Genomic DNA, 16333 nt, shown 5'->3' with positions numbered 1-16333 from the left:
AGAAAAAAACATATTCTCTGAGATTAAAATTTTTGATTTTTGAGAAAAAAAACTCACAAATTATGCGAAAAAACTCTCAAACATTCTGAGATTATAAAGTCACTAATTTGCGTTTTCTTTTCTCTTGTGATTTGTGACTTTATAATCTCAGCTTTAATTCGGGCCGGGCTAGCGGTCAGAGCCGGCCTAACAAACAGCCACTGTGAGCCGAGGCTAAACAAAGCTCTGGGTTCAGGCGGCGATCACATCGTGAAAGCTTCATTGGCAAAGCCGCTGAAGTCCCGCTGTGATTTTGATCAGATTCATTGCGGTGATGTTGACGCTGTGAAGCCCCGAGCTGAGGACTGTAGGTGTGGAAAGGGCTTCTGTCAGCACACACCTTCAAGTTCAGGGAGGAGTTCTGCTCCAGACCCTGCAGGATCTAGTCTGCTGAAGTGAGATCATTTTGTACAGTTACTGACTTTCACAGCAAATCTTTTTTTTTTTATATATATAAAAAGAGAATATTTTTTTAAGTTTTTTCAAATGGTGGATGTACAACGGTGTCCGAGGGCCACTGCAGGGAGAAAAAAAAAATTACAGAGCCCAGGGGCAGTGTGGGTAAAGTGGTAAATATGCAAGAAAAGAACGCAGATATAACGCAGAGAAAAAACTTACAAAAAAAAAAAAAGGAAATTATGAGATTTTAAAGTCAAAAATTTGTCAGAAAAAAAACATTGATATTAAAACATGATATTAAAGTCGTAAATTTATGAGGAAAAAAAATTCTTAGATTGTAAAGTGTAAAAGGGAAATGCTGGTGATTTTAGCCCAGAATCACAAGATTATCATCAGCATCCGGACTTTGTATTTTTATGAGATTTTTTTTTTCCCATAAATTTGTGACTTTATAATCGCATAAATTTCGACTTTTTTTCTCATAAATTTGTGAATTATTTTCTCATAAGTATTCTCAGAGTATTAGACCCACTTCCCCGGCTTCCCCGGCTTGATATTTTTTTTCTCCCTACAGTGGCCCAGGTACACTGTCATATGGGTGTCTCATTTTAATGTTGCAAAAAATCATAAACTCAGCTTTTGTAAATATTGATCATGAATATTCTCAGGGGTAAGTAGTGAGTAAGTAGTGAATTATTCTTTCATGAGTTTACATATTGTGCTCTTACATGCTGCAATCAGAATTACAGACTCTCTTAAGAGCCCAGGGTGAGTACCTGCTCAGGGTTACCTGGACCTGCTCAGGGTTACATGGACACTCGGTGGCAGGTTGCACAGGTTCAGCAGGTGGATCGTACAGAGACAACAGAGCTACACATCGCTCTGCTGTGAGAGTCACAGCTGGATGGGAACAAGAAGCATGCGCCGGTGAGGTGGAGTTCGGTAAAAACAACATTAAGGCCACAGATTGTTTTAAAAAAATTATTTGGCACATGTAAAGAAAAATACACAGTACATTGCAGCATTTACATCAGATGTGCCAAATTTACAAGCCGATGTTCCCCACATGAAAAAGGTACTTTGTCCTTGGAGTGATCTTAGGAAGGTACTGGAGGTTTATATTGAAGACCAAAAAATTTGACTAAAATAAGTAAATAAGTACATAAATTATTAAATGGTGAACTTATACCGATTCTATTACTTATAGAGAAAGAATCAAACCGAGATAAAATAAATTTAAAGAAAGAAATGTAGTTTGACTTTTGGCCGGCTTGCACAGATTGTTCTTGCACTGTGAAGACGTACCTTTGGGTTCCTCACCAGAAAAACCTGCTCAGCCTACCTGGTGATCGCTGCCGTACAGCATGAAGTCTTTATGAAGGAGTTCCTCAGGGAACCGTCTGGGGTTCCCTGAACTTTGTAGCCTGAGGTCACGATGAAACTTTGAGATCATTTTGCTTTAATATGATATTTGGGGGTGGGGCATGACAACAGGGAGGGGCTGCTAAGACGTGTAAACCAATCAGATATCAGTTGGGAAGAAGAAGGAAGTTTTCTAACATGGGATGGATTGAGGGCCATCCTGTTCCAATATGGTAGTATTGGCTGGAATTTTTATTTACAAACACTGGTACAGAATAAAGTTATTACTAAGACTTTGTTGATGTTATTTTTTGTTTTTATTTTTTCATAAAAATAAAATTATGTGCTCTTCATGTGTATTTCAAATCCACTGTGTAAATCAGAGCTGCTGGAAGGTTTGTTTTTTCACTTTGATGGAGCCAGGCTAACGACTCCAATAGACTTCAAGGGCTATATTTATATCTATTTATATCTATATGCAATAAATACAGACAAAAACCACTATTCAATGCTACTATCACAATCAGCACATAAATTTATCTCCTTATCGACTGTCCCGTCTCATCTGATGTCAGATCAAAGGAGATTGGCACCGTTTGTGCTGATTGTGAGGTTTTGGTGACGTGTGCGCACTGTCCGCCTATCAGCCAAACTTCCACTATGCCGGCCCCGCTCCGCCTTGCACTGACAGTAGACCTGGTTTCAGATGGCGAGCTTTGGGCGCACCTCAGTGAAGCCTTTTGGCATGAAACTGTCACTGCGCCAAGCTGAATCTGTCAGCACCTCCCCCTGCTGCGCCGCCATTCCCATCTCAGCGTACCTTGGTCGGCTGCGCTGGCTGAAACTAGCTCTGCACGAGGTTCGCCTCACTGCACCACCCTGTGCTGCGCCGGGAAACTAGAGCCCCCTGTCTTTATGCGAAGCAAACAGGAAATGCTACCCATAGGAGCTGAACCACTGAACATCCAAAGGTGAAGATGGTGTCCAACATCTGGTCTCAGTCTGGGGAAGATGGGAAAAAGGATTTTAACCAAAATGTTGGAATATTCCTTTAATATGAACTCATTACCAGCTGAGTAAATACAAGAATGTAATGATTCAGTAATTGAGGAAAATAAATGGTTCCATCTTCAAAGGTGGAGAGTGATTTGATTTTTTTTTTTGTTTTGTTTTTTGTTTTACTGCAGTTTAGTTCTTGTTGAAATGTGTTATTTCATTTAAAGTAAATCACTACATTAACTTTAAGACATCACTATGGATGCCATGAAAATGAGCATATGAAATAATCTTCATGTAGAGAATCCTTAGTACGAACTCCAGCACTGCTGTGAGACAGTTTTGTTTCCAGTCATTACACCAAGGTAGACTATTGAGTCTGACAATGATCTTTAGATGTAGCATCAAGGAAAAAATGTAGACAAGTAAGTCAACTTGAGAGAAATGAAACTTGGCTTGTTCGTGAGAGCAGCCTGTATGAGTCAGCCCAAATGCATCTTGACAAAACCACTTTTCTTTCCAGCTCAGCAGAGCCCCTTGTTGTTAATCATGTCACTGACAATATAGCATTTAATAAGACGGAATTAGAAACCCATTTAATAAGATTTCAAGACATTACCTCAAATCGTGGAATCAATAACTCTGTATCATAAAAACCTTGACACTTAGTTTAAGCAATACATATGCAGATAAATAAAATGTAGGAGTCCCCTCTCGTTCTCTCTCATGCTCTCGTCAAGCCTGTCAGGTCAGGTCGGGTTGTCCATGAAGGCCTGCCTTTCAAAGACTTAACTCAGTTAAATCCTTACCTGGCACACCTGCAGACACATTCTTATCTTATGATTCCACCTCGTAGTGTCAGATCAGGACAGTGTCATATCATACACTAACTGGTACTGTAAGTGTTTTCTTGTAGAAACAGGTGGGGCCTGTTTCCTCTCAGTGCTTATTCAGTGTGAGGCTGCTGGTGTGAGCAGCCGTCTGGACGTCTGGGTAAACATGGAGAGCCTAAAAATCTCTTCTGATAATTTTATACAGCACTTTTCTAAGAGAGCCAGCATCTACGTGTCTGTCATTCTGATTTTTTCTTACCATGCTGTGTTGAGGCTGGGCTTGCCGTGCACTTGTGAAGCAGGAACGACTTGGTGCAATACCTACATGGCTGTGCCGTTTTTTATCATAGTTCTTTTAATACTGTGGTCGGACAAGTCATGTCAGAGAGCGCTGAAATACACACAGTGGTACAGACGCCGGCAGTGCAAGACATCCAACCTCTGTTGTGTTTTACTTCTGCCCACCGTCAAGGCAGTTCTCATAGGTCTTCTGTGGGTCTCATCTGTATTGATTGATGGTGACTGGTATGTGTGCTGTATGAATAACCAGACCCAGGGGCAGATCGCACTCGCCTGCAGAGCCAAGAGAAACAATGCATCTGAGGAACAAGCACATCAGATCTCTGACCTCAAAAACAGATCAGTGGTGAGTGTTTTTCATGTTCTTCATTTATTAACCAGTGCCTTTTCCCAACTTCCCCAGACTGTGACCAGATGTTGGACACCATCTTCACCTCTGTACGTCCAGTGGTTCAGTTCCTATGGGTAGCATCTCCTGTTAGCTTAGCATCAAGACTTGAAGTCTATGGGAGGCGTTAGCCTGGCTCTGTCACAGTGCCTCAAGCCCACATGATCCACTGTGTAAATAAGAAAAGGTTTATTTTTTCAGTCAGGGGAAGTCGGAAAAATGGGATTTTGCCCAAAACGTTGAAGTATTCCTTTAATAAAAACCAGTCTTGTATGCAGTCTTCGCTATCTTTTTTCTGGCTGCCATCACTCGCTGCATTTCCGCCGTTGTACCAACATGCACACAGATTGAATTTCATGAGCTGGTTTTGGAGGAGGGGGAGAACCAGCTCACACAGTGCTTGAGAAAAGCAGTGGAGGACAAGCTGACGGCAAAACTCAACCCCTACATGGAGTCAGGAAACTTTGAAAAATGTTTGGATGTTCCTTATGAAGTGATCGAAGAGTTTCATCCACAATCCTCTGAATCAAGACAACGACAAAAGAAGCAAGAGACTGCAGGAGACTTGGAGGCGACACCGGCAGAAAGAGAGGTGAGAGAAACTCCTGGCTCCCTGCTCAGTTTTGGTTACAGCTGATCATCATTCAGATCTCTTGAGTAGGTTTCTTTTTTGATGGGAGACAGTTTCCTGAGATCCTTTGGAGTTTCTGTGTCCAGAGTTGTGAAGGAACGCACTATAAGAGCACAGTTATTGAACGTGCTCGTGGTTTTGGTGAATGGTGAAGTGAACATATCCGTGTTGAGCGTGAGCAGCACTCACACACTGATTTACAGCAGGCAAGGATTTACTCGCTCCAGCCGAAGATTTACGGCTGGAGCGAGTTCAGGCAGCACCGCCGAGATCCATCCATGGGAAGATTTGAATTTTGAGTTTTATGCACAAATCAGTCCAGAAATCTCACAGTTTTGTGCAAATTGTGCCCATCTGGGCCAGATGTCAGAAAATCTGAAAATTATTATTATTAATACTTATATTTAATAATTGGGTGCTTGGGATGGATGGTTAGGAGAAGGTTCTACTGAAAAAGAAAAACTCAGACCAGCTTATTTAAAAATATTAAATAAATGAATGTGAACTAGCTCATTTTTGTGACTGAACTTAAAAAGTTCCTGTGAAGTGTGAGCATGCAGTTTCTGTCCTGTCTTTGCACCTCACGAGAGAGGAAAGTTAAAACAAACATGTTTCAAATTCTTTCTCATTTCCTTAGATGTGCCATTGCTGAGTTTAATGTGAAGGACCTTTTTCTCTTATTTACTCACTGAAGTTCACTCTAAGAGAACAAGATATCAGCTTTAATTCTCGCTCCTAACTGAACAGTTAGGAGCGAGTTCCCAACAGGAACTCGTGGAGATGAATTCCTTACCAGGCAGTTCATCCGCGCCTGCAGAGCAAGAGGATTGTGTCAGCTCCACACCATAGGCGGAAATCCCGGGGGAGGGGTCAGGGGGGACCAAGACCCCTCCATCCATAAATAATAATAATTTTGAATAGTATAGTAGTATTCAATGAAAGTACAATGCAAGCGGTGCTAATTATAAATGTAAACCAGTGTTTTTTTAAGTGTTAAAAATTTAAGACCCCCCCCATGCCTCAAAGTGGTTTGGTCAGTCAGTCAGTCCGTCAGCCTGAGAGGCACCAGTCTGATGAGAACTAGCAAGAAAACCTCCTCAAGTGAAAGCCAGTGAGTCATTTATCACACCACTTGTTCACCAAGCACAAGGCTGGAATATGAAAAGCGATATTTTCCCCTGCTTGGTCCAAAACCTCTTTCAGCTCACTGTTTAAGCTAATAGCACCACAGGAGGAGCACATACTGAGCTTTTTATTCTTTCAAAAAGTCTGTCAGGATATTAATGTCAGAAATAGTTCATATTTTCATATTTTGATATTTTGAGTTTGTCTCTAGATAGATATCTTTTTTTCCAATTTAAAGTAGGCTATTTGTACTTTGAGTTTGATGCTGTATAGCCCCACAGTTACACTTTATAATTTAAATATATAAGGGCTGTGCATTTTAAGTTGCATTATTTTGTGGCATAGTTTCATTTCATTTTCTTATTTTATCTAAAGGGACAGTGTACAGCTCAAACTATACTATATACTGTATGTCACTATTTGATGCCATATCTTGCTTTGTTTTTTGTTGACGCTACAATAAATCTGTTTTTTGAACAATAGTTTCATGTAGTTGGATTATTCAAGGTATTTCCTCTAGTTTTAGAGCTTATTTTGAGTTTCTAGTTCTTATAAAGCTACTTTGATGGACTGTAGTGGAAATAGAACAGTGAGCAAAGAAATATGGTTTTAATAGTAAGTTTCAAAGGAGCGTAAGAGAGAAAGAGGGAGATTTTTCCATGTCCCCTCCAGGAATTACTCTCTGACATTTTGCTGTTCATTGTCCCCCCCAATAATGAAATGGGATTTTCGCCCCTGGTCCACACACATCCAACACCTGCTACCAGTTTTCCCACATCAGGCGGTGCATTAGTCAGTCAATGTAAAGTGTGTGGTTTGAGAAAGACACTGTTACTGCCACGCCAAGAGCATGTAAATAAAAGAGTTCTGTGTTCTTTGTGCACGTTAGAGAAGTTTTCACTTTGGTTCAGACCAACACACAGCTGCTGCAACAGGATGTCTACACAACTTCAAATGGTCAAATCAGTAATAATAAGTGATTTTTTGCAGTTTGCAGTGTTTGTTCCTAATCCAGATGCGTCTGCTGTGTGTATTGTTTGTGTTAGGGTTAGGGTTAGACTGACTGGTCCCACCTCGCTCCTAAAGACCAAAGGGGGCTGAGTGTTTGCTGTTTGGCTCCTCAGCTGTGGGACGTCCCATCTGAGAAACTGACTCACTTCATCGGTATCTTCCTTTAAATCACTTTTGAAAACATTTTTATCACAGGGCCTAGTTATATTTTTTCTGTTATCTTTATGCTTATTTTCAATCTTATTTTCAGTCTTGCACTTGAGTGCTGCACTGCTCAAGGTTAAGTTTAAGTCTGTTTTAAGTTATTATTATTGTGTGTTTTTATATGTCTGTTGTGAAGAACTTTGTCACGCTGGTTTTGATAATTGCTACACAAATAAACGTATTTATTGTTATTTGTGGTGTATAATGTAGAGAACTCCTGAGTGCAGACCCCGTTGGGGTGAGAAGCCTTTAATACTGTTGGTTTACACAGGAAGGAAGTCAGTCTGTATTTTATTACAGCTCAGTTTTTTTTTTTTTTTAATTTGGCTGGCCTCTTTTTGCTACCATGTAGAAATAAATGGATGATAACCCTAACTCACTAATCTATCCGACAAGGGTGTCTAACAAAACCAGACGTTTGCATTATGTAGTTTTGTTCTGTGGTTGAATCTCTGTTCTTCTTTATTCGCTCATTGTGAAACTCCATGAAGAACTGGAAATCTGGTTTCAGCCACCATGGGCACGATGAGGCTGCTGAATTGGCAGTGCATGGCACACAGTATGCATCACAAGGGCACAGCAGTTCCTCATTTTTTTCTCATGTAATGTATATGATAATGTTGTGTTCCCTTTAGTGGTCTGTGAGTGTTTTATGTCTTGTTTCATGTTTTTGTCTACACTGTGTGGGGTGGGGTGCTGCCTTCCTCCTGCAGACAAACTTCTCATCATATAATACTTGACATGCAAATAATTTCGTGTGAAAAAAAGGAAAAGGGTGGTTTCATCTCAATATATATTCAGTGTGAAGCTGCAGCAGAGAACAGACAGAGGAACCTCAGCTAAATATGGAGAACTTAAACAGCACATTTTCCAAGTTTATTGAGCATATTTTTGAAAGAGCCAGCATCTACGTCACCATCACTGTGATTTTTTGTTACCATGCTGTGCTTAAGTTTGACATGCATTGCACTTGTACACCAGGAAGGAGGCGATGTGATGCCTACATGGTTTTGCCTTTTTTTGTCATGTTTTTCATGATAATCTGGACAAACGCAGCATGTCAGAGAGCGCTGAGATATGCATGTAGATGGTTTCGGTGCAAGTGTTTTTGTGTTGTCATTAAGAATATAATTAAGGCAGCTTTTGTAGGTCTTCTGTGGGTTTCATCTGTGTTAATTGATGGAGACTGGTTTGTGTGCTGCAAGAACGATCAGTCACCAGGGCAGATAGAACTAGCCTGCATTTTGGGTGCTTTTGGTAGCAGCATTTACTCCTATCTGTTATCATGCAGTGCATGTTGCCAAGCCAAAACTGACCCCCCCCCACCAACCCCCCCACCACCCCCGCCACCCCCGCCAACCCCCCCACCACCACCGCCACCCCCACCACCCCCGCCACCCCCGCCAACCCCACCAGCACCCCCGCCACCCCCGCCAACCCCCCCACCACCCCCGCCCCCCAAGCCCACCCTGAAAGCTGCAAATCTCTGTGTAGATTCTGTAGTTGTTGCTTTGACACACAGCATGAACTTAATGAACTGATTCTGGAAGAGTGGGAAAATCAACTGAAGCGCCGTGTGAAAGAAGCAACAGGCAGGATGCTGACCAACAAACTCGAAACAGATTGGAGAACAAATAAGGCAACATGTGTTGACTATGTTGATGAAATTATCAAAAATCCAAAACGACTGATTTTCACCAAACCACAACAAGATGGGCAAATACAACAACAACAACAACACCAACAACAACAACAACAACACGAAGGTGAGAAAAGTCAACTACCACCACCACAAACAATTGCAATGTTCAAATTAAATAATGTGCAAAATAAAACAAATAATGTGTAAAAACCTTCATAGAAACTAGAGATTTGATCAGCCCCAAAATTAAAACCTATGCCCAAAAATATGAAAAGGTTTATTACAAGCTAACGTAACCTACATTGTGCATTTAGCCTAATACAGTGTAAAAGTAATTATGTGTGTGTGTGTGTGTGTGTGTGTGTGTGTGTGTGGTAGTAGTAGTGGCTTACAGTGTGTGAGAGTGAGAGCAGTTTTAACCACGAGCACCAAGGATGATCCACGGATTAGGTGGAAACTCCATGGAAACTTTGATTTTGATGAATAGTGGTTTTTTGGTGAAAAGACACTAAATATTTGCAACGATCCTCAGCAGGAGAAACAATAACTGCATCCCCCGATCTATGTTTTTCCAAACAGATTCTCCTGAACAAGATCTGGATGAGCAACATCCAGACATCCAGTGACTCATCATCTCAAGAGTAAAAAGGAACGTCTGCCCTACACACACACACACACACACACACACACACACACACACACACACACACACACACGGCTTACCATGCTGTACCATTGACAAGAAATTACAGTCTCAGCACATCAGTGGGAAAAATGTTTATTCTATTACTTTCTGTTCTCAGCCTTCAGCTTTGAAATACACACTTAGTAATCAGACATGATTATATATATGATATATAAATGATTTAATTTTTTAATTTCATCAGATTGCAGTTTTTGTGTAAATTTAAATTTTCAAATGTATTTTTCCTCTTTTGTATCACATGTTTGCATCACATGATGTTATATCACACAAAAAAATGTCAGACCAGAGAAGCACAACTCGGCTGTTTCAAATCAGTCGACTCAGGGACCAAGTCACCTGGCCTCAGCCGTGACTCAGCGATCAGAGAGAAAGGCAGTCTCGTTAGACATCATAAATCTTGACATATTTGTCGAGTCATCTGGGCTGTGCCTTCACTAAGCCGTCAGAAAAAAAAAAAAAAAAAAAAAAAAAAACACAGAGAGGAAAGAAATTTATTTAGAGGCCATGATTTACTGATTTGTGGCCACGAGATAGAACTCATCCTCTCAGTTTAATGAACTTGAGCCAGTTCACTGATTTCTCTTCATGAAATTTAAAGAATGAGAATAAGAATGATTATTAGCAATAACAGTGGCTGCTAGCACAATACTAAGATAAAGGAAAACAGCCAAATCTCCAGAGCTGAAAAGCAACGTCATGATAATAACAGCTTCATATGAGGTTATGCTTAACAAGGTAAACAACCAAAACAAAAACAAACCTCCACATTGGGATCTCTATTGGACTTATGTCACTTAAACTGCACTATGATCAGTGTCTTTGATTTGTATTCAACATTATCATATATCACTCTGATGCTTTTTCTAGTTATGTTATTGTTATTGACATGCCCATCATATTATTGATATTGTTTTGTATGTTTATTTTTCTTATGCTAATGCTGTCATGTTATAAGCAACAAGAGCTGCCTCACAATGTGATTCACTGATCTGTCATACACCAAAGAAAAAACTAATTAAAACTTCAATTACAAAAAAAAAGAATAACAATTAGTAGCAGTAATAGTATAGTTATTTTTGTGCGTGTTAGAAAAGTGTTATTTTTTTCTGAATGCTTAAACACTGTCAGTGTTTCTTGAAGCTCTGTCTGTGAAACCTTGAACACGTGAAGCCGTTCAGGGCATATTACAAGTTAGTCCTACTGATTGTGTATTGGGTGATTCAACAGGTGCATTGACTCTGAGTGTGTTTAGCCACTAGAGGGCACCATTACCTCACTGTGCACTGTTCTCTTATCACAGTCAATGCCTGTATTCCATGCCAATATATGTATGATGGGAAGCAGTTTTTCTTGCAATATTAGTCATTATTTTTTTCCAATAAATATTTTCAGATACCACAATTCACATGTTAATTTTGTCCACAAACAAGCTTTGATTAAAGAATTCTGGCTGTGGGACTGAATCCAAGTTGTGGAGGCCGTGTCTTCACTGGGGTCAGGTGTCTAACCGTCCTGACAGAGGCAGGAGTGTCTCGCTGTGGGACGCCGGGGACAGTTCACACACCACATCCCCGACACAGAAACCGGTTTCAAGAAGAGTGCAAACTAAAAGAGCAAAATTAAAAATGACTAAGCTCTCTCTCTCTCTCCTATTCTCTTTCTCTCTCTCTCTCTCTCTCTCTCTCTCTCTCTCTCTCTCTCTCTCTCCCTCACACACACACACACACACGCACACACACACTCAGGAGTGAAAACAATATAGTAAGTCAATACTTTGCTAAGCAAATGAAAGCAATGCAGTTTTTAGCTGACAGGCTAATGACGTGTTCAGAACCATCACAGCAACATAATCACATACAAAGTCAATGTAAAGATTCAAAAAGACGCAAATTCACGCCAGGGGCTACATGGCATAAAAATTAGAAATTAGAAATATACAGCTGTGATCTTATGCATGTGTTATTTAAAGATAGTCCTCTTGACTGAACTTTGGCTAAAGCTCAAAACTGCAAATAACACAGTTTGCAGTGTTTGTTCCTAACCCAGATGTTTGATGTTATTGTTTGTGTTGGGTGTTATGCTGCGTTCCAGGCCACCCGTAACTGGTAATTTACCGGTTAAAAGTGGGCGGGGCTATAGCCAAACCTGTGAATTCACGCCTGTGAACTCGATAGTGCTCAACGTACTCCGACTTCCTTGTTCGAATGGAGACCAACTGAAGACGCTTGTATTTATCGGTTATGCCTGGAACGGTTTGAAATCGTAACTCGTGACTTTGAAGTCGTGATTCACAGGTTCACAGGTCCACTGGAACGCAGCATTAGATTCTTGGGCCTGTACGAAGGAAAATCTTGAGTTTCCCTTAAGATACAGATACAGCTGTCCCTCGCTATAACGCGGTTCACCTTTCGCGGCCTCGCAGTTTCGCGGATTTTAATTTAATTAGGAACTGTGAAATACTCGTGAGTCACTATTAATAATTTCTTATGTGTCCAACTTCGTAGGTTGATAGTTAAAATTAAATTTGTTAGTTCTAAAAGCCATCATAATTATTTATAGGAAAACGTTTATATTTTTATTTCTCAAACAAATGTTTGGGCTTGAAAACAGGTTTTGATCTTTGGCTTCATTATATAATATTGGACTTATTTTTCTACGAAGGTTTGAACTTTGAGAGTTTAAACATGAGAGAAAAGTGAGAAAATGTTAATGTCTGTCTGAGAAAAGTGTATAGAGTGTGTAGTGATGGGGTTTTACAGCCTTAAAACATCTGTAATAATTGTAATAAATAAATAAATAAATAAAGCCGACTACCAGGCACGTAGCCAGGGGGTTGCTTGCAGTTGCTATAGCAACACCAAAATGTGGCCCAGCAACCGCAAAGCAACACCAAGGCTGAAAACTAAAATGCAAGTTTTTTTAGTAGTGTTATTTAGTAGTGCACGACACACAGTGGAGTAAAATCACTGTAACTCACTGCTTCTCGGGCTTATTGCTTAATTATAAAACGGGTGCTTCCCATCCTGAAATGTGATTGGCTGAGCCGCGTTCCATGCTGTTGTAAAACCAGTGTAACCCACTGGCAGACCGCAGCACAAAATATCCCTGCGCCAGAGTAAACAGACATAGCGTTGCCTGGCAACCTGCTGCTCTGCGCTCAACTCGATCGTTACTTTTGGTACTTAATCGTTACATTTGGAACTTAATCGTTACATTTGTTGCGAGAAATGAAGTGGCGACTGTGAAACAAACCGTGTGGTCTGTTTGCTGCTTTCAGAGCTGGTGTGAGGAGAAGAAAGAGACTGTTGATTTTCACCCGTCTGTGTTGCTTGGCAACCATTCTGTCCACTATCTTGCTGGATTATACACTATTGCTTGGTGGAAGAGGAAATTGTTCTCAATTAATTATTTTGTTGTTGCATTATTCCTAATAAATTGTTGATTTTTTTTCTTTTTTTATGGGCTATACGTAGGGAAACCGTTTTATAAAAGCAATAAGTGAGAAGCAGTGAGTTACAGTGATTTTACAACAGCTGACGGGCATTCTACGGCACGACGCTGCACGTCGAATGAGTAGGCCAATAATGACAGCCATATCCTTATTTATGCTGTTTAATTGGCATTGTAGTAAATTGACAAGCAACTCCATACAGTTGTATAGCAACTACTAAGCAACTGCAGTGAAAAATTTCTGGCTACGCCCATGCCGACTACTTCGCGGATTTCACCTATTGCGGGTTATTTTTAGAAAGTAACTCCCGCGATTAACTAGGGACCACTGTAATGCAGCTTTGCGATGCTTAGTTAAATACGCAGCCCTGTGTATTTCATGGTGAAATCAGGAAGACAACATTGTTATTAAAAAAAAAAAGTTTATTACACCCTGTGTCTGGTCTGCTGCTGTCACCCTCCTTGTTTATGTGATCAGAGATACACCACGCGTTCTCTTCTAGGATCAGTGTTTTGCAAAAGCACCTCAAAAATAAAGTTCTTATAAGCAAATGACTTACAGGTTACAGTCACTAAGTTTCTTGGAATTCTTATAGATGAAAACCTCACTTAGAAAAATATTAGAAAAAACAGTGTTTCTGACAAGACAGCGAAATATTGGAGCCATAAGAAAAATGTGACATCTGATGTCTAGAAAATCCCCCTCAACGTGTACAGTAATCAGTCCTTACATTTCACATTGAAATGAATGGGCAGGCACATTTAAAGGCTGGTTCAACAGTGTTTTCACTTTGCAGAAACATTTTATCAGAAGAACATTCTCCAACAGGACAGGTTTACCAGTTCCACTCCTTTGTTCCAATCTCTATGTATCCCCTCCGTCTTTGATTTAGACCTTTGTCAGATCTGCTTTTTTCTTTTTTAATCTATTCACAACTTACTCCCGGTCTGTTTTCAAAATTAATATCAGTTCATTTACCAGATCCATAATTTCAATACAAGGTCAGCCAGTAATCTCCATCCTGCTTCCTTCACGGTGTCCTCTTCCACATTTTCCGTTAGATCCTGAATTCCTCTCTGGCGGAACCGCTGAGCAAATCACAGAAATTCCATCCATCCTAACTGTTTAATAGGCTAAGTATGCTTTTCTTGTTGGACCGGTTAACGAACACAGCCACTCCTTTTCGAATATGTCATTTATTTTCTGTATTTTCTTTTATTAGTATTTTGCTTCCTCAATTTTCATTTCTATATTACGTTGTGCAAAGAATTTGTTTAGTAGCAACCAGGAAGCCTTGTATTATTTGTACTATTTGCATATTCGGAATAAACAAAACAAACAAACAAACAAACAAACCCTCATTGTCATAATATGTTCACAGTGCTTGTAATATCACTGCCTTTCCTGCACACCTGTAACATCTCATAACTCTCCAATCTATCTGACAGTGGTGTCTAATGAAACCAGACATTTGCATTATGTAAAGTATATTTTGTTCTGTGGTTGAATCTCTGTTCTTCTTTATTTGCTCCTTGAGAAACTCTGGAAATCTGGTTTCAGCCGCCATGGGCACCTGCTAAATTCTGAGCAGCTGCCCGACCACATAGACAAATTCCTTCGTTTCACATTCGATGAGGCTGCTGAATTGGCAGTGCATGGCACACAGTATGCATCACAAGGTCAGAGCAGTTCTTCATTTTTTAATCATGTAATGTATATGATAATGTTGTGTTCCCTTTAGTGGTGTGTGAGTGTTTTATGTCTTGTTTCATGTTTTTGTCTACACTGTGTGGGGTGGGGTGCTGCCTTCCTCCCGCAGACAAAACTGAAAATAATTTCTTGGGAAAAAAAAGGAAAAGGGTGGTTTCATCTCAGTATATATTCAGTGTGAAGCTGCAGCAGAGAACAGACAGAGGAACCTCAGCTAAATATGGAGAGCTTAAAAATCACATTTTCCAAGTTTATTGACCATATTTTTGAAAGAGCCAGCATCTACGTCTCCGTCATTGTGATTTTTTGCTACCATGCTGTGTTTCAGTTTGACATGCGGTGCACTTGTACACCAGGAGGGAGTCAGTGTGATGCCTACATGGTTTTGCCTTTTTTTGTCATGTTTTTCATGATAATCTGGACAAACGCAGCATGTCAGAGAGCACTGAGATATACATGTAGATGGTTTCGGTGTGAGTTTATTTGTGTTGTCATTAAGAATATAATTATGGCAGCTTGTGTAGGTCTTCTGTGGGTTTCATCTGTGTTAATTGATGGAGACTGGTTTGTGTGCTGCAAGAACAATCAGACAACAGAGCAGATAGAACTAGCCTGCAAAGCCAAGGACAACATCACATCTCATGACCAAGATATTATCACTGAGCTCAAAGGCAAATCACTGGTGAGTGTTTGTCATGTTTTCTGAAGTCATAGTGTAAGTGTTATCCCTTTACTCAACAGTGCGACTGATGAAGTAGATTCATGTGTGTTATTGGAAGTACACAATAATACCGTGTTAATGCAACATGTTCTTTAATGCTTCTTTTTCAGGCGTGGGGTGTATCTGTCATCTTAGTTATCTGCGGTTTGGGGGCTTTTGGTAGAGGCATTTACTCCTGTCTGTCATCATGCAGTGAATGTTCTCAAAAACTGAAGAACTGCTGCAGTGGATGCTGTCACACACATCATGAGGTTAATGAGCTGATTCTGGAAGAGTGGGAAAATCACCTGAGGGACCGTGTGAAAGAAGCAACAGGCAGTACGCTGACCAGCAAACTCGAAACAGATTGGGGAACAAATGGGGTAACATGTGTTGACTATGTTGATGAAATTATCAGAGATCCAAAACTACTGATTTTCACACTGAGGGACCGTGTGAAAGAAGCAACAGGCAGGACGCTGACCAGCAGACTCACAGAGGTCTGGGAAGAAGAAGGGAGGAAATGTTTTGACTATGTTGATGAAACCATCAAGGATTCAAAACTGCTGCTTTTTACTGAACCACAACGAACAAACAAAAACAAAGAAGATGATGAGCAAACTGAACCACCACAACAACAAGAACAACAACCACAACAGCAACAACAACCACGACAACAACAACAACAACAACAACCACAACAACAACAACAACAACAGCCACCACTACAACAACGACAAGACGAGGATGATGAACAAACTCAACCACCAAAACAAGAACAACAACCACAACAACAACAAGATGGTGAGCAAATTCAACGACCACAACAACAAGAA

The sequence above is a fragment of the Myripristis murdjan genome, chromosome 7 (assembly GCF_902150065.1).
Source record: "Myripristis murdjan chromosome 7, fMyrMur1.1, whole genome shotgun sequence".
Taxonomy (NCBI): domain Eukaryota; kingdom Metazoa; phylum Chordata; class Actinopteri; order Holocentriformes; family Holocentridae; genus Myripristis; species Myripristis murdjan.
The sequence above is the reverse complement of the archived record's forward strand: the minus strand, read 5'-3'. Positions refer to the sequence as shown.